The 25668-nt window shown below is 35.3% G+C and overlaps 1 protein-coding gene across 1 annotated transcript in view; it reads left to right on the forward strand.

Annotated features, from left to right (window-relative positions):
* Positions 1 to 25668, forward strand: part of LOC141401345 (uncharacterized) — a 178459-nt gene that overhangs the window by 143366 nt on the left and 9425 nt on the right. The gene's annotated exons all lie outside the window — the stretch shown is intronic.

The raw sequence follows: 25668 nt of genomic DNA on the forward strand, positions 1-25668 counted from the left end.
AGGTCTTCTACACGTAGAAGACATTCTCGTTGGGTCTTCTACAGGTAGAAAAAATACCTTCTCAACAGACCCTCTCAGGAGGTATTCTATAGATAGATGACCTTCTCAGCAGATCTTCTGTAGAATGGAGACCTTCTCAGCAGGTCTTCTATAGATATAAACCTTCTTAACAGGTATTCTATATATAAAAGAGCTTCTAAGACGCTTTTCTATAGAAAGAGCACCATCTCTACAGGTCTTTTTAGATGGAAGGCCGTCTCAGAGAGTCTTTTATAAATAGAACATCTACTCATTTGGACTTCTATAGAAATGACACCTTCTTAATAGGTATTTTATAGATAGAAGACCCTCTCATAAGGTAACCTATAGGTAGTATACTTCTCAAGATCTTCTGTAGATATTGTTCCTTCTCAGAAGGTCTTTAATAAAAGCCTTCTATCGATGCAAGACCTTCTCAGCAAATCTTTTAAAGATAAAAGAATATATCAGCTAGTCTTCCATAGATGACCTTCTCAGCAGGTATTCTGTAGAAAGAAAACCTTCTCAGCAGGTCTTCTATAGATAGAAGCCCTTCTTAGTAGGTATTCTATATATAAAACAGCTTCCCAGACGGTTTCTATAGAAAGAATACCTTCTTAACTGTTCTTTTTATATGGAAGACCGTCTCAGAGAGTCTTTTATAGATGGAACATCTTCTCATTTGGACTTCCATAGAAATGACACCTTCTTATAGATAGAAGACCCTCTCATAAGGTAACCGATAGGTAGTATACTTTTCAAGGTCTTCTGTAGATAGTATTCCTTCTCAGCAGGTCTTTATTAAAGGTCTTCAATCGATGACCTTCTCAGACCTTCTCAGCAAATCTTTTATAGATAGAGGAATATATCAGCTAGTCTTCAATAGATAGAAACCTCTACTGTAGGGTATTCTACAGATAGGAGACTTTCTCATAAGGTCTTCTACAGATAGAAGACATTTTCAGCTGTTATTTTAATGGCGGAAGAGCATATCTTCTGGTCTTTTATAAATAGAATACCTTCTCAACAGCTCTTTTTTAGATGGAAAAGCTTCTCAGCTGGACTTCTATAGACATAACTCCTTCTCAACAAATCTTCTATAGATAGAAGGTCTTCCCCTAAGGTCATCTACAGATCGACGACTTTCTCAGCAGATCTTCTGTAGGTGGAAGAACTTCTTAGCTGGTCTTCCTTAGATAGAATACCTTCTCAAAAATTAGAGTTTTTCTATTGATAGAAGAGCTTCTCAGCTGGCCGTTTATGGAACAAGACCTTCTCAGCAGGTCTTCTACATATAGAAGGACCCTATCAGTTAGTTTTTTATAAATAGAATACCTTCTAGATAGAAGAGCTTCTCAGCTTTTCTTCTATAGATGGTCTGTAGATAGAAACCTATACTGTAAGGTATTCTACTGATAGGAGACTTTCTCATAAGGTCTTCTATATATAGAAAACATTCTCAGCAGGTAGTTTATGGGTAGAGGAGCTTATCAGCTGGTCTTTTAGTGGAAGAGCTTCTCTTAGATATAACGCCTTCTGAACGGGTCTTCTAGAAATAGAAGACCCTCCATAAAGTCTTCTACATATATAAACTTTTCTCCGCAGGTCTTCTATAGATAGTATACCTTCTCAACAAGTCTATATAAACGTAAATCCTTCCCTACAGATGTTACATAGACCTTCCGATCCGGTATTCTATATTTAACATCCTGAACAGATATTCTGTAACTAAAATACCTTCTTATATACATACATAGAATACCTGCTCCACAGGTTTTCTGTAGACAGAATGAGAACCTATTCTGGAGGTCTTATATATAGAATACTTTCTTGACATGCCTTCCGTCAATAGAAATCTTCTCAACAGTTGTTCTGTCGATAGATAACCATCTCTAGAGACCTTCTATAGATAGCCTTTTTTAGATAGAAGATTTTATCGACATGTCTTTTATAGAAAAGGTACCTTCTGAGCAGGTCTTCTGTAGATGAAAGATCTTCTCAACAGGTCATCTATATGTAGAAGACCTTCTCAATATTTATTTTTAAATAGAAACCCTTTCAAAGGTTTTTCTATAGAGAGAATTCCTTGTGCACAGGTCTTCTATAAGGAAAGTCCTTCTTAAAATGTTTTGTATACGTAGAAGACCCTCCTTACAGCTCTTCTGTTAATAGGTCTTCCATGGAAAGAACATCTTCACAACGGCATGTATTTTATCAATCGAAAAACTCCTGGAGGTCCTCTGAAAGAAGAAGGTTCGTTAAAGACCTTTTGTATATGGAAAACATCTTAGGGGTCTTCTGTATGTAGAAGGTCGATCAGTTATCAGCTATACATGTATTTTTTAACAATAATATCCCTTAAACTTCGAAAGCACTTTGGAAGTATTTTTTTAATGGTCCTTCAATACGTAGAACTTCGTTAGCGTTTTTTCACATAGCAATGATTTTGAGGTCTATTATGTCTGGAAGGCCCTTTAGAGGTATTTTATATTAAACACAGTCTATAACAATAACAAGTGAAGGGTATAAACACTTCGGTGCTGCTTAACTTCAATTACTCAGTGTTTCCTTTGATTCCTTCAAGCTTTACAGCAAAAAAATAACCATGGAGCCCTGTTAATGGTTTGGGACTGAGAAATAGAAAAATAAAAACCAAATGGTTTTCTTTGCTTCGAAATATATAAAAAAAAATACTGGCAACAGATCTCCCCCACAAAATCCGCAATGTTATTCTATACTGCAAAAGTATGAATGAATGACTGACTGACTGATGTTTGCCAGAAGTGCAAAGACATTCATTTGCCATTAGTCCTGCTGCGTTGGTGGCTGCTTGAAAGACAATCTGTCAGTCAGTCATTCAGTCACTTGGGCATTTGTGTGGAGTGCAACAACGACGATACATAGTGGCGCGTGTTTGGTTGCCTAATGAATTTTTAGATATTTTCCATGACAACAGACCGCAGCAATTCGTATGGGAAAACCAAAAAAAAAAAGAAATGGAAAACCTAAAATAAACAAAAACGTTTTTTCTTCTGCCAGAGATTATTTTTCCTGGATGTTACCAACCAAATGTGGTGGCAAAGAGGCATCAGGCTAAAAGATATAAACTTTTATTTGTTGTTTTGTATTTTCTTTTTGACAAAAAAATGCAAGTAGGTAGTTTGGTGGCTGCTACTTTTCATTTTATTTGCCAGTTTTAACCATTCCATTCGAATCCATTTTTTTGTGGGAGGATTCTGTGAATTGCCGCTTGACGTTTTGTGTCTTGTAAATGTTTTTGTTGGTTTTTGTTTTCACTTGCATAATTAATATAAATTGTCAAAACATCAGTGGTATATTAAAACTGGTGGATATGGAAGACTCTGCCATGATAAAGGTAGAACACTTGATGTGGGTTGTTCAAATGTTGTTCCTGCTGTTCTTATCTTTTGCTACTTGAGCTAATGTTCATCACTACCCACTCGAGAATAAATTTAGAAGTAGCTAAACTGACAACCAGTCAAGTAATTGTCCCGGGAATTGTCGTGTAATAGATTAAAAACATTTTTTAAAGGAAGAAAATCTGTCAAAAAAAATTTTAGCTGCCAATCTGTCTTTAATATTACGCTCAAATAATAGCAAATATATGGAGTGGATATACCTTAGCGGGTCACATATGCATACATACATGTGAATCAGAAAAAGTCAATTCAGTTTTTTGGTCCAAACCATATTTCTACACAGTATGCCTTTATTCCCAGTCAACATAGGGTACTATGAATGCAGCGCTTATTCTCTGTCTATCCTCATAAGGAACCCGTTTGGTCACATTGAAATAGAGGTATTTGTCCTATATGCCCCTTATGAAGATACCATTTAGAATTCTCTTAGGAGACCAATGAAATACTCTTCCATATTCACCATATTTTGTTAACTATGAAAGTCCATCTTATAGAGAATCCATTCCAATATTACATAGCCTCATTTCCAGCGCTTGTCTAAACGGTTGCCAGGGTATTAAATTGTCATTTTCCATAACGTTGCTGCTTGTAACATTTCTTAATTTCCCACAGTCATTGCAATGATATGCGTGTCCCCTTTATGGCACGAAGCTAATCCCTAAATGTTTCTTTTGACAAGGCAAACAAAACAAAAAATCACATGAGATTCCCAAATGGTTTTAATGTTGAGCTTCCCCTTCCTGATCCCATACATACAGTACATACTTCCTTAACTACATTGACTTTGATTCCATATTGTCGCTGTTTGTTTTTATTTACCTCATCAGATCGTCTCCTCGTCTGCCTCTACTTCTGGTGGATTACTAAAGTCATTATTATCATGAATATGGCTTTTAAAACAGCCACATGTTAATTTTATTGTTGTTCTCGTCGTTGTTGTTATTGTGATTTTATAGTAGGCGGTGGGTGTAAAAGAGTAGCTGTTGCTATTGTTCTATTGTTGTTGTTGCTACAAACTCAATTTGCCAAATGACAAGCTAACTGTGAAGCCTGTAAATTGCATAAAAACAAGCGCGTGAATATAAAATACCATAACTAGAAGTAGCGGATGCCTACGGAATGGTGGTAGGAGAAGTTCAGGAATAAATATAACGACTTGCAGTTGAATGCTTAAACATGAGCGACACATGCAAAATGTTGCACAGTAGTTTAAACTTTTAATAATGTAAATAGAAGACCTGCAGAACAGGTATGCTGTGGATATAACACAGATTTGCTATAGATGGTTAAGTTTAGGATGCGTAGCTGCCATTCTGGCAGCCACTCCACTCGGAGACCTTGAGGTCCATAAAGACTATAGATAAAGGCTATAGATACAAGACATTCACAGCAGGTCTTCTATAGAAAGAAGGGTTCCTCAACAGGCCTTTTATATAAAGAAGACCTTCTCAGCAGGCATTCTAAAGATAAAAGAACTTCAGAACAGGTCTTATATAAAAAGACCTCAACAGGTCTACTATAGATAGAACAAATCCTTAACAGGAAAGGAAACCTCGTCAGGGCTTTTACAAATAGAAGACCTTATCTGCTGGCCTTCTATAGATAGAAGACCTTATCAACACATCTTCTATAGGTAGAATACCTTCCGAGCAGATCTTCTAAAGGGAGAAGACGTTCCCAACAAGTCTTCTATAGATAGGAGATCTTCTCAACCGGTCTTCTATAGATGGTAAACCTTCTCGACAGGTATTCTGTAGAAAAGGACTTTCTCAACGATCTTCAATAGGAAGAAGACCATTTTAACAGGCCTTCTAAAAGTAGATAAGCTTCTCAACAGGTCTTAACAAATCTTCTAAAGATAGACGTCTTTTGAACAGGGGTTCTACAGAAAGAAGACCTTATCAACATTCTATAGAAAGGAGACCTACTCCTCAGGTCTCTATAAATAGAAGACCTTCTTAGCAGGTCCTTATCAATAGGTCTTTTATAAATAGGAGGCTCTGCAGGCCTTCCAGCTTCTATAAATAGTTGATTTCTCAAACAGGTCTTCTATAGATAGGATACATTCTCCACAGGTATTTTATAGAATAAAGACATTCTCAATGATCTTCTGTATGAAGACTACCTTCTTAGCAGCCTTCTAAAGATACATGAGCTTCTCAACAAGTCTTCTAAACATGGAAGATCCTCTCAACAGGTCTTCTCCATATAGAAGGCCTTTTTAACAGGTCCTCTATATAAAAAACCGTCCCAACAGGTCTTCTATAGAGAGAAGATCTACTCAACAGGTCTTCTAAAGACAAAAGACCTTCTCAAAATGTCTTCTATAGAAAAAAGACCTTCTCAACAGGCCTTCTAAAGATAGCTAAGCTTTTCAACAGGTATTTTATAAACAGGCATTTTCAGCAGGCCTTCTAACACCTATAGAAGAAATACATTCTCATCGTCTGTAGAAAAAAGGCCTTCTTAGGAGGCATTCTAAAGATAGGTGAGCTTCTCAACAAGTCTTCTAAAGGCAGAAGATCTTCTCAACAGGTCTTCTCAATATAGAAAACCTTCTCAACAGGTCTTCTAAATATACTAGAACTTCTCAAAAAGTCTTCTATTGAAAGAGGTCCTTCCCAACAGATCTTCCAAGGATAGAATACATTCTCAAAATATCTACTATAGAAAAAAGACCTTCACAACAGGCCTACTAAAGATAGTAGAGTTTTTCAACAGATCTTTTGTAAGTAGAATACCTTCTCAACAGACCTTCTATAGCTAGATGACCTTCTCAGTAGGCCTTCGATAGATAGAAGACCTTCTCAACAGGTCCTCTATAGGTAGGAGATCTTCTCAATAGGGTCTTCTATAAATAGCAGACCTTCTTGGCAGTTCTTCTATAGAACGAAGACCTCAAGAAGTCTTCTAAAGAAAGAACCCCTTCGCAACAGGTATTCTATGGAAATAAGACCTTCTGTTTTAAACGTTTTTCCGAAGATAGATGGATATAAAGATATAAGACCATTTCAATATTTCTACAGAGAGAAGACCTTGTCAGCAGGTCGACTATAGATATGAGACTTTTCCACAGATATTTTATGGGAATAAGGCCTTTTCAACAGGTCTTTTCTATAAAGAAGTTCTCCTCAATAGGCCTTCTAAGGATAGAGTACCTTCTCAAAATGTCTACTATAGAAAAAAGACCTTTTCAACAAGTCGTCTATAGAAAGAAGACCTTCTCAACAGGTCTTCTAAAGATAGCAGAGCTTTTCAACAAGTATTTTATAAATATAAGGCGTTCTCAGCAGGCCTTCTATAGCTAGATGACCTTCTCAGTAGGCCTTCTTTAGATAGAATATCTTATCAACAGATCTTCTAAAAGGAACAGACCTTCTCCGCGGTCCAACTATAGATAGGAGACCTGCTGACAGGTCCTCTTTAGAAACAATACATTCTCAACAGGTTTTCTGTAGGCAGAGAACTTTCTCAACGGTTCTTCTATAAATAGAAGCCTTCCGCAGTAGGTGTTCTAAAGATGGAGCATTTTTTATACCCTCAGCATTTATGTTAACGAGGTAAATACACTTTCATACGGGCAAAGTCTGCCTCATCGAAATAATGGTTTTAGACCCCAAGTATGTTTGGACGAAATCCGTTTCAGACAATATTGAGTTGATTTTAGAGATGGCACGTGCCTAAAAAATTTGGCACGAACACGGAACAAAATGTTTATGCACATTCACGCACAAACACGGCGTTTTTTTCGAGAAGGCACGAACACGCACTACTCACGGCACGACACGCGCCCACCTCTAGTTGATTAAGCCATGTCCATCCGTCCGTCTGCCTGTTTGTCTGGCTGGAGTGTACGATAACTCTTCAACCGATCAATCGCTTCGGTCCAAAATTTGATCATCGTAATATTTTGTCCAAACTTAGTTTATGTTCGAAAATGGGTTATATCGGTCCACTCGTTCCGGTACTTCCCCCACAAAATTTCGAAAATGTTCGGATAACTCTTGAAGGGAGTAACTGATTTAGCCCATACTTTGCACATCGTAAAATTTTCACCAGACCTAGGTGAAGTTCCGATATGGACTCAATCGGTCTACTTCTTCGGGTACCTCCCACACAAATTTCGGAAAAGTTCAGTTTAGGGCCTGCTCTCGCATCGCTTTGATTTTTGTTGTAACAACTTGTATTCACCGCAACCTATACGACGGTACAAGTTTTGATCTGGTGCAAGCCAATACTTCCTTAGAAAATAGCCTGAAAGGTGCAAACAACCCCTATGACACCGTGTGTGGTGGTTGGAGCGCAAGATAACTCCCGAACGGATCTGCCGATTCGGTCAAAAATTTGGCCTTCGTAATATTTTCTCCAAACTTAGTTTAACTTCGAAAATAACCCATATCGTTCCAATCCTTCGGGTACCTGCCCTACAAATGTTCAAAAAATGTTCGGAAAAATTGTGCGCACGATAACTCTGGAAGGGAGTGACCGATTTGGTCCATACTTTACACATTCTAATATATCTACCAGATATAGATCAGTTTTGAATATGGACTATATTTGTCTACTCCTTCGAGTACCTCCCACATAAAATTTCGGATAAGTTCACTTAAAGACCTGTTCTCGAATCACTTTGATTTCTGTTGAAACAACTTGCATTCTCTGCCTCAATTACGACGGTAAATGTTTTTTCAGGGGGCAAGTCCATACTTCTTGAGAAAACAGCCCGAAAGGGGTTAAACCCCTATGGCACCATATGTAGTCGCTGGAGAGCAGAAAAACTGATCGACCAATTTGGTCCAAAATATGGCCTCTGTCATATTTTGTACAAACTTAGTTTCAGTTCGAAAGTGGGCAACAACTTCCGGCACTTCCCCCAATACTTAAAAAAAATGTCACTAAAGTGTTATAAACGATATCTCTTGAACGAGGCAACCAATTTGATCCAAACTTTGGATCTCCAAATTTAGTTTAATTTCTAAAATAGCCGATATTGATCTTTTCCTTAGGAGACCTTCCCCACAAAAGTGCAACATTTGTGTCTATGTGCAGTTTAGGGTCTGTTCGAAGATCCTTTGGAAATGTATACCAATTCTGATCGTTGTGGTCCTGTTTACAAGCATATTATGTTTTCCGTGAACAAGTCCATGTTTCCTGGCATACTGTTCGGTCCATTCCTTTAAGTACCTCCTCCGCTACACTTTTAAACTTTAACCCTAATCCACATTTTTGTGGGCAAGTTCAAAAGTCCAAAAAGGGCCACAAAATTCGGAAAAGACCATAAATACATTCGATTTCTCCGTAGATTAAAGTTTCAATTCACATAGGCTGTAGGTATATCTCTGTCGGCAAAGCCGACTGATATTTTTTACTTGTTCAACATAGCTTTTATAGATAGAAGACTGTAGGTTTTCTATAAAGGGAAGACCTCCTAACACGGAGGAAGATCTCTTATATGGAAGATCTTGTCTAGATAGAATAACTTCTTAACAGATTTTTATCAAGATAGAAGACTTTCTAACAGGTATTCTATATAAAGAAGTTCTTCTCAGCTGGTATTTCATATAAAAAAGATTCTCAGCAGGTGTTCAACACATATATGACCTTCTAAAGGTCTTCCAATGATAGAAGGCCTCCTGAGTATTATATATGTAGGAGGAGACCGTCTAAATTTCTTTGGAGAAGAACTTTGCTAATAATAGAAGAACTCTAAAAATCTTCAATATGTGGAATACCTGCTAAATGTATTTTTAGGTAGAAAGCCTCGTAATGGTGTTCTGTAAATATTAGGTTTGCTTTAAATAGAAGAGCTTCTTAAAGTCTTCTATAAATAGAAGACGTCTTTCTGGTCTTATGTAAATATTTTTTATATTTCTAAAGTTCTTCTTTAAAAACACGATCCTTTATACACGGAGGAAAAAAACGCCTCTCTAACATATGTCCCAAACATATTTTGCAGCAAACATATATTTGTTTGCAATCAGTCCCAAACATAACATATGTTTGGGTCCTGCAAACAAATATATGTTTGGGTGCAAACAACTTATATGTTTGGGTGCAAACAAATACAAACCCAAAAGCCACAAAACAACAAACACATGCACCAGTGGCCGCTTTCTGAGAGCAAGGGAGCGTAAATTTCAATGTGAAACACATTGCTCTCAGTACGCGCTCACTGGCTATCTCAAACATATACACACATTTATAAATGGTGGTGGTTTATTGAAAGGCATAGAAAAACAAGCAACAACAGACAAATAGGAACATAAAAAATTTCAAAGAAATACATAACAGTCTTTAATAAAAGAAAAACTAAATGAAATAATAGAAAAAATATATAGAAACATCGTTTAACGCTTGTCCTTAGTTGCGAAATAATACACATTTTCCTCAAAGTTGAAATCATCAGCGGGAAATCGGCATCTGGAATCAAATGATTATATAAAGTAATAAATAGGTACATCCATATTTACAATATAGTTATTATCTCTAATTATAATCTTTAAGAAAAGACTAAACACTGATTTATTCACTCACTTTACCTTCTTTACTCAACGATTTTATTTAGAAAACTGAAGAAAAAAAAGCTAGATAATCAATGCCATTTTTTCCTTTTCCTCTTCGTTTGTTACGTTGGTTAACAACAACAAAGTACAACAAAACACCACCAAAACTTTTCCTCTCTCCACCCATAAAAAATATGTTCTAACATAAAAAATATGTTGGCACCCAAACAAATCAAATTGATATATGTTACAAAATGATGCAAACATATATTTGTTTGGACACAAACAAATTATGTTTGGATCCAAACATATATTTGTTTGCTATCAGTCCCAAGCAAATATTTGTTTGAATACAAACATATTTCTAACATATATTTTTCTGCGTGTAGGTTTTCTACAATAGAAGACCTTTTTATGTTCTTTAATAAATAGAAGTATTCTTCAAAAAATAGAGATCTCCTAAAAATCCTACTTAAGTAGATCTTTCTCAGTCCCTCTTTAAATAAAAGACTTCCTAAAGTTTTTTTTTATAAATAGCCGCCCTTGTATATGTTTCCTATAAATAGAAGATCACCTAAAGAACTTCTGGAATTAGTTTCCATTATATATTTTAACCCGCAATACCACTTTCATTTCACATTAGATCCACTGTTTGTTTCTAATGCCAGACTCTAATGCCAGCCATACTTTGGAAACATTGACCATTTAGAAATGGTTTTCAGTTTGTGGTCGATTTTAAAATAGTAGTAGCTTCCCTCCTTACTTGACATGTGTACATCTGTGCGTGTAAGTTCCTTCTATGGACAACAGCAAAAAACAAAAAAAGAACGGTGGCGGCATATGAATGCATAATATTTAGCCGTCCAGCCGGCCGGCCGGCTAGTCCGGCAACATTTCGCATGATATAAAATCCTGTAGAGACGACGAAGTTTTCACGTGTTCAATTGTTGAAACCGCAATGAAGACCACACACACGCACAGGTGCCTGACAAAATATTGCAACGAAAGGCAAAACATCAACGCCACCTACCAATGCTGCCACCAACACCGCCACCAACTTCACCGCTATCATTACCCACAATTGGCGAAACCAACTAACCGTTTGACCATTATGAGACCAGGCTAACAACCGTCAAAGCATTCAATGACGCCGCCGCTACAACAAATTGTAAAGAATTCGAATACAGTACGTCAGTCAGTGTGGTGGGTATGGGAAGTTATATTTGCAAATACTGCAGCGGATGGCTGGTAACAACTGGTGCCGGTGTTTACTGTCATCCCTGGCAAATGTGTACGTGTTTAGAAGTTGTAGGCTCAAATGTCGCGTGTATGACTGTTTTTTTTTTTTTTTTTTTTTGTTTATGTGTAGTCAATTTTCAAGACCAAAACACACTACCACCCCGACCAACACCACCACCGCAACAACAACGGTTTTGTCCGTTCAACTGTCGTACTCATCACAATTGTGTCTGATGCCGGCCGCTATATAAAATGCATACCCACATACCGCGGAATCTATACAACAACAAACAATTTCCTTTGATTGTTGTTAAATATTCGTAAAATGCACTTTTAAAACTTCCAATGCTTCCTGGTTTCCTCCTCTCTCTCTCTGCTCTGTGCTTTATTTTAGTAAAGCTTGTCCTTTACATAATGTAGATGACATTATCAAGCTGTGCTGCACTGCGTTGCTCACCCACTGACTATACATCCGGATGCGAAATGCCCATAATGGCATGCAAATGAAAACCTATAAAGGTAAATAAGGGTGGTGTGGGTGGTGGGAGGAAGATCAGATTGAAAATCAACGAAGTGAAAAACGATTTAACTATTTTAGTGTACATAATATTATGTATATATGGAAATGTTTGTTTGATATTTAAATTCAAATATTTCATTGAAGTTTTCCGGTGGCGCAAGGTTGTGGATTGTAAAGGCCTTTCTCCCCACAATTAATGTTTTAATTTTAAAGGATTTAGGCCAACGCTTTGTGGCATTTTCAAATATCGAAATTTTTGAGTTTAATTACGCATACGTCGTTTCATTTTATTTTATTTTAAAACGTTAACTTATTTAACTCCCGCGTATGGTTTTACAGTGGAACATAGCAACCTGAATGTTGTTATTTCGTTCAAATTCTTTTTTCTTAAATGCATACTATAAGCAAGAGTATGTATTTTTTGGTCTTAATGATTTCATTATAGCCATGTTCTACTGTAAACGTATTTTATTTTTGATTAATTTCCATTTGTTCATTTATTTAATGGTATGGTTTTGTGTGTAAAATTATGTTTGGGTTAAAATTTCGAATTACCACTTCATTTCTCTGCTGCAAATATGTGGTCAACGGCTTATTAATTAACACTATTTTGGTCGATGGATTCGCGCTATTTATTTTTATTGTGAAAAATATTGGTTTGATGAAAATATTGGTTTTTATTTCGTTGAAATAAAAATTGTGGCGCAAACAAATTTTCATTCAGGTTGTCTTATATTCGGTGGGGCAAAATAATTCAACTAATATATCAATGCGAAGGTCTAGATTATAATAAACGTTGAATTTTTTAAAGATGTTTATAATGACTCCAGAAGACAATAAGCGTGGATTTTTTAAAGATTTTTATTAGGACCCTAAATGATAATAAGCGTGTATTTTTTAAAGATTTTTATTAGGACCCTAAATGATAATAAGCGTGGATTTTTTAAATATTTTTATCAGGACCCTAAATGATAATAAGCGTGGAATTTTTTAAAGATTTTTATTAGGACCCTAAATGATAATAAGCGTGGAATTTTTTAAAGATTTTTATTAGGACCCTAAATGATAATAAGCGTGGTATTTTTTAAAGATTTTTATTAGGACCCTAAATGATAATAAGCGTGGATTTTTTAAAGATTTTTATTAGGACCCTAAATGACAATAAGCGTGGATTTTTTAAAGATTTTTATTAGGACCCTAAATGACAATAAGCGTGGATTTTTTAAAGGTTTCTATAAGCGTGGATTTTCAAAGCTTTCTATAAGCGTGGATTTTCAAAGCTTTCTATAAGCGTGGAATTTTTTAAAGATTTTTATAAGCGTGGATTTTTTAAAGCTTTCTATAAGCGTGGATTTTTTAAAGATTTTTATAAGCGTGGATTTTTTAAAGCTTTCTATAAGCGTGGATTTTTTAAAGATTTTTATAAGCGTGGATTTTTTAAAGCTTTCTATAAGCGTGGATTTTTTAAAGATTTTTATAAGCGTGGATTTTTTAAAGCTTTCTATAAGCGTGGATTTTTTAAAGATTTTTATAAGCGTGGATTTTTTAAAGCTTTCTATAAGTGTGGATTTTTAAAGCTTTCTATAAGCGTGGATTATTTAAAGCTTTCTATAAGCGTGGATTATTTAAAGCTTTCTATAAGCGTGAATTTTTAAAGCTTTCTTTAAGCGTGGAAATTTTTAAAGATTTGTATAAGCGTGGATTTTTTAAAGCTTTCTATAAGTGTGGATTTTTAAAGCTTTCTATAAGCGTGGATTTTTTAAAGCTTTCTTTAAGCGTGGAAATTTTTAAAGATTTTTATAAGGGTTGGTTTTTAAGCTTTCTATAAGCGTGGAATTTTTTAAAGATTTTTATAAGCGTGGATTTTTAAAGCTTTCTATAAGCGTGGAATTTTTTAAAGATTTTTATAAGCGTGGATTTTTTAAAGCTTTCTATATGCGTGGATTTTTTAAAGATTTTTATAAGCGTGGATTTTTTAAAGCTTTCTATAAGTGTGGATTTTTTAAAGATTTTTATAAGCGTGGATTTTTTAAAGCTTTCTATAAGTGTGGATTTTTAAAGCTTTCTATAAGCGTGGATTTTTTAAAGCTTTCTATAAGCGTGAATTTTTTAAGGCTTTCTTTAAGCGTGGAAATTTTTAAAGATTTTTATAAGCGTGGATTTTTAAAGCTTTCTATAAGCGTGGATTTTTAAAGCTTTCTATAAGCGTGGATTTTCAAAGCTTTCTATAAGCGTGGATTTTCAAAGCTTTCTATAAGCGTGGATTTTCAAAGCTTTCTATAAGCGTGGATTTTCAAAGCTTTCTATAAGCCTGGAATTTTTTTAAAGATTTTTATAAGCGTGGATTTTTAAAGCTTTCTATAAGCGTGAAATTTTTTAAAGATTTTTATAAGCGTGGATTTTCAAAGCTTTCTATAAGCGTGGATTTTCAAAGCTTTCTATAAGCGTGGATTTTCAAAGCTTTCTATAAGCGTGGATTTTCAAAGCTTTCTATAAGCCTGGAATTTTTTTAAAGATTTTTATAAGCGTGGATTTTTAAAGCTTTCTATAAGCGTGAAATTTTTTAAAGATTTTTATAAGCGTGGATTTTTAAAGCTTTCTATAAGCGTGGAATTTTTTAAAGATTTTTATAAGCGTGGATTTTTAAAGCTTTCTATAAGCGTGGAATTTTTTAAAGATTTTTATAAGCGTGGATTTTTAAAGCTTTCTATAAGCGTGGAATTTTTTAAAGATTTTTATAAGCGTGGATTTTTAAAGCTTTCTATAAGCGTGGAATTTTTTAAAGATTTTTATAAGCGTGGATTTTAAAAGCTTTCTATAAGCGTGAAATTTTTTAAAGATTTTTATAAGCGTGGATTTTTAAAGCTTTCTATAAGCGTGAAATTTTTTAAAGATTTTTATAAGCGTGGATTTTTAAAGCTTTCTATAAGCGTGGAATTTTTTAAAGATTTTTATAAGCGTGGATTTTTAAAGCTTTCTATAAGCGTGGAATTTTTTAAAGATTTTTATAAGCGTGGATTTTTAAAGCTTTCTATAAGCGTGGAATTTTTTAAAGATTTTTATAAGCGTGGATTTTTAAAGCTTTCTATAAGCGTGGAATTTTTTAAAGATTTTTATAAGCGTGGATTTTTAAAGCTTTCTATAAGCGTGGAATTTTTTAAAGATTTTTATAAGCGTGGATTTTTAAAGCTTTCTATAAGCGTGGAATTTTTTAAAGATTTTTATAAGCGTGGAATTTTTTAAAGCGTGGATTTTTAAAGCTTTCTATAAGCGTGGAATTTTTTAAAGATTTTTATAAGCGTGGATTTTTAAAGCTTTCTATAAGCGTGGAATTTTTTAAAGATTTTTATAAGCGTGGAATTTTTTAAAGCGTGGATTTTTAAAGCTTTCTATAAGCGTGGAATTTTTTAAAGTTTTTTATAAGCGTGGATTTTTAAAGCTTTCTATAAGCGTGGAATTTTTTAAAGATTTTTATAAGCGTGGATTTTTAAAGCTTTCTATAAGCGTGGAATTTTTTAAAGATTTTTATAAGCGTGGATTTTTAAAGCTTTCTATAAGAGTGGATTTTTTTAAAGATTTTTATAAGCGTGGGATTTTTTAAAGATTTTTATAAGCGTGGATTTTTAAAGATTTTTATAAGCGTGAATTTTTTAAAGATTTTTATAAGCGTGGATTTTTAAAGATTTTTATAAGCGTGGATTTTTAAAGATTTTTATAAGCGTGGATTTTTAAAGCTTTCTATAAGCGTGGAATTTTTTAAAGATTTTTATAAGCGTGGATTTTTAAAGCTTTCTATAAGCGTGGATTTTTTTAAAGATTTTTATAAGCGTGGATTTTTTTTAAAGATTTTTATAAGCGTGGAATTTTTTAAAGATTTTTATAAGCGTGGATTTTTAAAGCTTTCTATAAGCGTGGATTTTTTTAAAGATTTTTATAAGCGTGGATTTTTTTTAAAGATTTTTATAAGCGTGGAATTTTTTAAAGATTTTTACGAGGACCCTAGAGGACAATAGCGTGGAATTTTTTAAAGATTTTTACGAGGACCCTAGAGGACAATAGCGTGGAATTTTTTAAAGATTTTTACGAGGACCCTAGAGGACAATAGCGTGGAATTTTTTAAAGATTTTTACGAGGACCCTAGAGGACAATAGCGTGGAATTTTTTAAAGATTTTTATAAGCGTGGAATTTTTTAAAGATTTTTATAAGCGTGGAATTTTTAAAGATTTTTATGAGGACCCTAGAGGACAGTATCGTGAAATTTTTTAAAGATTTTTATGAGGACCCTAGAGGACAATAGCGTGGAATTTTTAAAGATTTTTATGAGGACCCTAGAGGACAATAGCGTGAAATTTTTTAAAGATTTTTATGAGGACCCTAGAGGACAATAGCGTGGAATTTTTTAAAGATTTTTATAAGTGTGGAATTTTTTAAAGATTTTTATGAGGACCATAGAGGACAATAGCGTGGAATTTTTTAAAGATTTTTATAAGCGTGGATTTTTAAAGCTTTCTATAAGCGTGGATTTTTTTAAAGATTTTTATAAGCGTGGATTTTTTTTAAAGATTTTTATAAGCGTGGATTTTTTTAAGATTTTTACGAGGACCCTAGAGGACAATAGCGTGGAATTTTTTAAAGATTTTTATAAGCGTGGAATTTTTTAAAGATTTTTATGAGGACCCTAGAGGACAATAGCGTTGAATTTTTTAAAGATTTTTATGAGGACCCTAGAGGACAATAGCGTGGAATTTTTTAAAGATTTTTATAAGTGTGGAATTTTTTAAAGATTTTTATGAGGACCCTAGAGGACAATAGCGTGGAATTTTTTAAAGATTTTTTTAAGTGTGGATTTTTAAAGCTTTCTATAAGCGTGGAATTTTTTAAAGATTTTTATAAGCGTGGAATTTTTTAAAGATTTTTATGAGGACCGTAGAGGACAATAGCGTGGAATTTTTTAAAGATTTTTATAAGCGTGGAATTTTTTAAAGATTTTTATGAGGACCGTAGAGGACAATAGCGTGGAATTTTTTAAAGATTTTTATAAGGACAATAAGCGTGGAATTTTTTAAAGATTTTTATAAGGACAATAAGCGTGGAATTTTTTAAAGATTTTTATGAGGACCCTAGAGGACAATAAGCGTGGAATTTTTTAAAGATTTTTATAAGGACACTAGAGTACAATAAGCGTGGAATTTTTTAAAGATTTTTATAAGGACACTAGAGGACAATAAGCGTGGAATTTTTAAAAGATTTTTATAAGGACCCTAGAGGACAATATGCGTGGAATTTTTTAAAGATTTTTATAAGGACCCTAGAGGACAAAAAGCGTGGACTTTTTTAAAGATTTTTATAAGGACCCTAGAGGACAATAAGCGTGGAATTTTTTAAAGATTTTTATAAGGACCCTAGAGGACAATAAGCGTGGAATTTTTTAAAGATTTTTATAAGGACCCTAGAGGACAATAGGCGTGGAATTTTTTAAAGATTTCTATAAGCGTGAAATTTTTTAAAGATTTTAAAGATTTGTAGGACCCTATAGCACGATAAGCGTGGAATTTTTGAAGATTTTTTTATAGAGGATACGTTAAATTTTTTAAAGATTTCTATAAGCGTGATTTTTTTAAAGATTTTTAGTATATTTTTACATTTTTAAAAGACAATAAGTGTGGAATTTGTTAAAAATTTCTACAAGGACATTAGAGGACAGTAATCATGGAATTATTTAAAGGGTTCTAAAAGTACCCTAGAGGATAATAAGTGTGGAATTTTAATAGAACCCTAGAAAACAATAAGTGATTTTTTTAATTTTTACAAGGACCCAAGACGACAATAAAATTTTTATAAGGACCCTAGATGAAAATAGTCGTGAATTTTTTTATAGATTTTTATAAGGACTCTAGACGACATAGAACGTGGATTTTTTTAAAGATTTTCGTATGAACCCTAGAGGAAAATAAGCTTGAAATTTTTAAAGTTTTTTATAAGGACCCTAGAGGACAACAAGCGTGGATTTTTATACCCTCAGCCTTTAGGCTATGAAGGGTATATACACTTTCATACGGGCAAAATGTGCCTCATCGAAATAATGGTTTTAGACCCCAAGTATGTTTGGACGAAATGTGTTTCAGACAATTTGGAGTCGATTGAGCAATGTCCGTCCGTCTGTCTGTCTGTCTGTCTGGCTGGAGCGCACGATAACTCTCGAACGGATGAACCGATTCGGTTCAAATTTTGGCTTTCGTAATATTTTGCCTAAACTTAGTTTAAGTTCGAAGATGAGCAATATCGGTCCACTCCTTCCGGTACCTCCCCCACAAAAGTTCGAAAATGTTCGGAAAATTTGTGCGCACGATAACTCTTGAAGGGAGTAAGCAATATGGTCCATACTTTGCCCATCGTGGAGCGTGTACCAGACTTAGATCAGGTTTTAATATGGACTCAATTGGTCCACTCCGTCGGGTACCTCCCACAAAAAAATTTGGAAAAGTTCAGTTTAGGAACATCTCTCGAATCGCTTTGATTTTTGCTTTAGCAACTTGTATTCACTGCCCTCCATACGACGGTATAAGTTTCATCAGGGGCAAGTCCATACTTCCTGAGAAAATAGCCTGAAAGTTGCAAAAAACCCCTATGACACCGTGTGAGGAGGTTGGAGGGCAAAATAACTCTCGAACAGGTCTGCCGATTCGGTCCAAAGTTTGGTCTTAGTAATATTTTGTCCAAACATAGTTTAAGTTCGAAGATAAGCCATATCGGTCCACTCCTTCATGTACCTCCCCCACAAAAGTTCAAAAATGTTGGGTAAAATTGTGCGTACGATAACTCTTGAAGAGAGTGGCCGAATTGGACCATACTTTACACATCTTAATATATCTACCAGATATAGATCAGGTTCAAATATGGAATGTATTTGTCCACTCCATCCGGTACCTCCCACACAAAATTTCGGATACATGTTCACTTTAAGACCTGCTTTCGAATCACTTTGATTTTTGTTGAAGCAACTTGCATTCGCTGCCTCAATTGCGATGGTAAAAGTTGTTTCAGGGGCAAGTCCATACTTCTTGAGCAAACATCCCTGAAGTTGTAAAAAACCCCTATGGTACCATATGTAGTGGCTGGAGATCCATTATTTTTAGTATCTCCTCCACAAAACTTTTGATCTCTAATCCTAATCAACATTTTTGTCAGTTCAAACGCCCAAAATTCCCTAAATACATGCGTTTTTTTGGGAAAAAATTGTTTCAATATACACAGGCTGAGGGTATATCTCTGTCGGCCAAGCCGACTGATACTTTTTTACTTGTTTTTAAAGATTTTAATGAGGACCCTAGAGTACAATACGCGTAGAATTTTTTAAAGTTTTTTAAAAGTTTTTATTTTTAGGACAATAAGAGTGAAATGTTTTAAACATTTTATAAGGACCATGGAGGACAATAAGTGTGGAATTTTTAAAATGTTTATATAAGGGTAAGGGCGGACAATAAGGGTGGAATATTTTAAAGATTGTTATAAGGACCCTAGAGGAGAATAAGCTTGGACTTCTGCGGACTTCGGCGAAATTTTCGAAATGATCCTGGAACAGCCCTTAACTTGGGTTTATGGTAAATTTTGATGTTTTGTGAGGGAGGTATCCAAAGGAATTGTTCGATACAGACAATCTTAAATATTTTAGAAGCAGTATTACGATATTCAGCTTTTGAACGAAATAAGGAACCCAATTTGGAGTTGATTTAGCCATGTCCGTCCGTCTGTCTGGCTAGCTGGAGCGCACGATAACTCTCGAACGGATCAACCGATTCGGTCCAAAAGTTGCCTTTCGTAATATTTTGTCCAAACTTAGTTTAAGTTCGAAGATGAGTTATATCGGTCCACTTCCTCCGGTACCTCCCCCACAAAAGTTCGGAAAATTTGTGCGTACGATAACTCTTGAAGGAAGTAACCGATTTGGTCCATACTTTGCACATCAAGAAATTTCTACTAGACTTAGATGAGGTTCCAATATGTACCCAATCGGTTAAATCCTTCGGGTACCTCCCACACAAAATTTCGGAAAAGTTCAGTTTAGGACCTGCCCTCGACTCGCTTTGATTTTTGTGTAGCAACTTATACTCATTGTCTCCTATACGACGGTACAAGTTTCATCTAGGGCAAGTCCATACTTCCTGAGGAAATAGCCTGATAGGTGCAAAAACCCCCTATGAATCCTTGTATAGTGGTTCGAGCGCATGATAGCTCTCACACGGATGTGCCGATTCGGTCCAAAATTTGGCCTTCGCAATATTTTGTCCAAACTTAGTTTAAGTTCGAAGATAAGCCATATCAGTCCACTCCTAAAGGTACCTCCCCCACAAGAGTTCAAAAATTTTCGGCAAAATTGTGCGCACTATGACTCTTGAAGGTAGTGACCGATTTGGTCCATACTTTACACATCCTAATATATCTTCCAAATATATATCAGTTTCGAATATGGACTATGTTTGTCCACTCCTTCGGGTACCTCCCACACAAAATTTTGGATAAGTTCACTTTAGGACCTGCTCTGGATTTTTGTTGAAGCAACTTTCATTCTCTACATCAATTACGACGGTAAAAGTTTTTTTAAGGGGCAGTACATACCTCAAGAAGTATGTACAGCCCGAAAGGTGTAAAAACCCTCAATGGCACCATGTAGTGGCTGGAGAGCAAGACAACTCTCGAACCAAATACTAAGTTGGTCCACACTTTGCATATCGTAATATTTCTTCCAATATTAGATGAAGTTCGAAGGGCTCCGTCCGGTAACTTCCCACAAAAATTCGAAAATATTCCCTAAAGTAGTACGCGCGATTTCTCATAAACAGAGCAATCCGGTTTAGGGTCTGTTTGAGGATTCCTTGAAAATGTTTACCTAGTGGCCCTGTTTACAGCGATATCATATTTTTCGTAGGCAAGTACATGCGTCCGGATATAATGGTCCAAAACCTCTGAATTATATGGGAACCAATTGAAACGACAGGTGGGCGAAATCTATCGAATGACACCCAAAATAACACCCTTTTCCAAAATGGACTATGTCGGTCCATTCCTTTAGATACCTTCGCGGCAAAACTTTTTGAGCTTCTATCGAAATCCATATTAATTCACACAGGCTGAGTGTATATCTCTGTCGGCAAAGTCTACGGATCCTTTCTTACTTGTTGTATTTTCTTTTCAAAATACAAAACAAAATAAATATTATATTTTGAAGTATTTCGATAGTATTCATAAGAATACTTGTGTTCTACGTTTGTTGTGTAAAACACCAACGGCGTATGTCATGATTTAGATGAGGGTGTTAAATCCACTCTCATCCCACCTCATTTTATGTGTAAAACTAGAGCAATAACATTCCAACATTTATAACAAATAGCTCTACTATCGTCTCACATTGCACTATACCTCTGGGTCCACTCATTCCACCCAATACAATTAAAAAGGTATCACCATTTGATAAGCCAATGCTAATGCCAGTTCACATTCTTAATAAACTCTCATTCTCTCACTCACAAAAATACCCACTGGACCATCATCATCACCATTGGGCAACTAACACAAATTGCCCTATCAGGCACATTTGTGATAATTTAGACATAAAATAACACAGTCTTAACTTAAATGCAAACAATTTAATAGCATGGGGGAGGTGGGAACTGGGATTACATTAATTACCATGGCAATAGATTTAACTTAAATTGATGGCAGCTACCAGTCAGCATAGTGGGTGGGTTTTCATAAAAAAAAACTAAAATCTCCAAAATTGCTCATTCAAAATTTTTGACCATAGCAATGGCAATAGCAAATGAAGTGTAAGAGGATTTAAAAAGGATAACTTGCAAATAATCCCATTTTGAGTTCGTATCTCTGGTTGTAACGTGTCAGAGGAAATTAAATTGAAGCACACGATTTTTTTGTTGTTGTTGAACAGTATGTTCTCGTTCAAACTAAGAGGATAACTTTGACTAAATGAAGTGTCATAAAGGGATTTTATGTTTCAGATAGTTTTTTTTCGGTGGTTACCTAAAATGTTATAACAATTGTTATAGCAAATAGCGTAACTAAAATTCAATGACGGCAATGTGTGAAGGGAAAATAAACTAACAGATAAGAGAGTAATGAAAATTGCAGACATAAAACAAGATTGTGCCAAGGTAGTGTTGATTTCGAATGAGTAAAAAAATAAAAATAAGGAATATTGTGTCCATAAATGCCAAAAGTCGTAATAATTTTACAGTAGAAGAACAAAAAACGTTATAAAATGAAAAACTGTTTTATGGAATATTAATCTTATGAAGGCGAATATATTGGATATTACCAATCATATACGAATGGGAGTAAGTAATTAAACCAAAACCGCGGAAACGCTTGGTTTTGGGATCCGTCATAACAACAAAATCTGCAATGTTATCCCATTTTCTGAAATGCTTTTTCTTGAATAGGATCGTTATTTTTTAACGTAGAAGCTTGAAATTTTGCAAGAGCATTATATTAGTCTTATATATTGGATTCAATCAAAAAAACTAATTTTGACTTTTTTGGAGATACGACTTCGGGCATTTATGGTGACGATATGTACCTAATGTAATGACATATATGTACTGCAAATGTTGTATCCAAGCAAGCGTTTAAAATCCGAAGAAAAATAGTTAACGGGGAACAATTATGGACATTATACATTTGCGACAATATAGTGTCTCTTTGTCATAGGGAGGTAAATTCTGAAGATGGGCTATATCGGTACACGATTTGGTATAGCCCACATATAAACGTACCTTCCGATTTCGGTATTTTGAGGGTTATAGCTACATTTTTTATACCCTCAGCATTTATGCTATATAGACTTTCATACGGGCAAAATGTGCCTCATCGAAATAATGGTTTTAGACCTCAAGTATATTTGGACGAAATCTGTTTCAGACAATTTGGAGTTGATTTAGCCATGTCCGTCCGTCTGTCTGTCTGGCTAGAGCGCACGATAACTCTCGCACGGATAAACCGATTCGACCCAAAATTTGGCTGTCTTAATATTTTGTCCAAACTTAATTGAAGTTCGAAGATGGGTTATATCGGTCCACTCCTTCCGGTACCTCCCCCACTAAAGCTCGAAAATGTTCGGAATATTTGTGCGCATGACAACTCTTGAAGGGAACAACCGATTTGGTCCATACTTTGCACATCGTGAAATTTCTACCAGACTTAGATGAGGTTCCAATATGAACTTAATCGGTCCATTCCTTCGGGTACCCCCACACAAAATTTCGGAATAGTTCAGTTTAGGACCTGCTCTTGAATCGCTTTGATTTTTGTTGTAGCAACTTGTATTCACTGCCCCCCATACGACGGTACAAGTTTCGTCAGGGGCAAGTCCATACTTCCTGAGAAAATAGCCTGAGAGGTGCAAAAAACCCCTACGACACCGTGTGTATCTGTTGGAACGCATTATAACTCTCGAACGGATCTACCGATTCGGTCCAAAATATGGCCTTCGTAATATTTTGTGCAAACTTAGTTTAGGTTTGAAGATAATGCATATCGGTCCACTCCTTCAGGTACCTCCCCACAAAACTTCAAAAATGTTCGGAAAATTAGTCGCACGATAACTCTTGATGGGAGTGACCGATTTGGTCCATGCTTTGCACGTCCTAATATATTTACCAGATATAGATCAGGTTCGAATATGGACTATATTTGTCCACTCCTTCGGGTACCTCCCACACAACATTTTGGATAAGTTCTCTTTAAGACCTGCTCTTGAATCACTTTGATTTTTGTTGAAGCAACTTGCATTCGCTGCCTCAATTACGACAGTAAAAGTTTTTCTCTGGGGAAAGTCCATACTTCTTGAGAAAACAGTCCGAAAGGTGTAAAAAACCCCTATGGCACCATATGTAGTGGCTTTTTTACCGGGGTTTTCCTAGTGACCCTGTTTACAGCGATATTATGTTTTTCGTAGGCTAGTAGGGTACAAAAGCTCTATCTATCGATATCCCCCGAAAGTTTTTGAGCTTTTATCCATCCAATCCATATTTTTGTCGGTTCATACACCCAACATTTTGAAAACCCCCCTAAATACATACTTTTTTTAGGAAAAAAATATATCAATTCACACAGGCTGAGAGTATATCTCTGTCGGCAAAGCCGATTGATTTAGCCACATTTTTTGACTGAACTACCCGTAATTTGTCATTTAAAGTTCACTGCAATCCCGAAACTTCTACAACAAAAATGTCAATATAGGCATTTGTTTTGGTATAGGTAATAATGGTACCTTCCGATTTTAGGATTTTGGGTTCCGTTAAATTTTTTGGCCGAGCTACTTGTTATGTGATACAGGAGGTTCCCAGTGGTCACACAACTTCTCCACCAAAAAGTGTCAACATAGGTTCATGTTTTGGTATAGCCCCCATATAACAGTACTTTCCGATATTAGGTATTTTGAGGATTTTAGCCCCATTTTTTGACTGAACTACCCGTAAATTGACATTTAACGTAACCTACAGTTACGAAATTTTCCCACCAAAAATTGTCAATATACCTATGTCCATGGATTGGTGTAGCCCTCATGTTTTGACTGAACTACCCCTAATTTGACATTTCAGGGTCCCGACAGTCTGGAAATTTTTCCACCAAAAATTGTCAATATAGTTCTACGTTTTGGTATAGGCCATACATAATCGTACCAGAGAAATACACAAGTAGCTTTCGACACTCATGAGCCACTTGACAAAAACAAGTGTAAGTGTGGGTTGCCACTCAAAAAAATAAGTTATCTTAAAATTAATATTTTTAGACACTTGGGTATGCTCTGTCAAGTAGTATTGTGTACTCAATAATATCTTTACGTTGTCGCTCAACGCACATTAAATTTTATTTTAACCCTTGTAATTCAATCGACTGTCTCATGTTCTCCGAGAGATTGAGAACGAAAATCAAAAAGTGATTTTTAAGGAAAATGTTTGTAGTGTTATGTGTGCTTCCACTTGTTGAGCCACTTGTCCAACTACTTACGATTATGTGGGTTTTACCCATATTTTTGACTGAACTACCCTTAAATTGACATTAGAGGTTCCCTGCAGTCACGAAACTATTACACCAAAAATTTTCTACGTTTTGGTATACACAATTAGTTGATTTCGACACTTATGAGCCACTTGCCAAAAACAAGTGTAAGTGTGGCTTACCACTCTAAAAATAAGTATAAGTGTGGCTAGCCACTCAAAAAGTATGTTATCTTAAAATGGATATTTTTAGAGACTTGGGAATGCTCTGCCAAGTAGTTTTGTGTACTCAATAATATTTTTACGTTGTTGCTCATCGCACAGTAAGTGTTATTTTAACCCTTGTAATTCAATCGATTGTCTCATGCTCTCCGATAGATAGAGAGCAAAAATCAAAAAGTGACTTGTAAGGAAAATGTTTGCAGTGTTATGTGTGCTTCCACTTGTTGAGCCACTTGGCCAACTAACGATTAAGTGGCACTTGCGAGTTTGCAAGTCCAAATTACGATGGACACTTCACGTACAAGCAACGGCCTTGATGCGTCGTAAGCGCTTTAGTGGTGGTGGATGGTGTTTTAAGGAGTATAACTACACTGCTCGAATATCTTGAAAAATTCCAGTAGAGATAATAGCAATGAAAACTTTAAGCCAGCTATGCGCTTACCTCGTTTTTATACCCTCAGCATTTAGGCTAACGAGGGTATATACACTTTTATACGACCAAAAATGTGCCTCATTGAAATAATGTTTTTTTTTTACCTCAAGTATGTCTGAACGACATCCGTTTCAAACGATTTGGAGTCGATTTAGCCATGCCATCTGCCTATCTGTCTAAGTGGCGGGTGCGCACGATATGTCTCGAACGTTTCAATCGATTTGGTTTCAATTTTGGGTATCGTAACATTTCCAAACTTAGTTTAAGTTCGAAATAGTT

Source organism: Musca autumnalis, unplaced genomic scaffold (assembly GCF_047663935.1).
Source record: "Musca autumnalis isolate F117 unplaced genomic scaffold, ASM4766393v1 scaffold_4, whole genome shotgun sequence".
Taxonomy (NCBI): Eukaryota; Metazoa; Arthropoda; class Insecta; order Diptera; family Muscidae; genus Musca; species Musca autumnalis.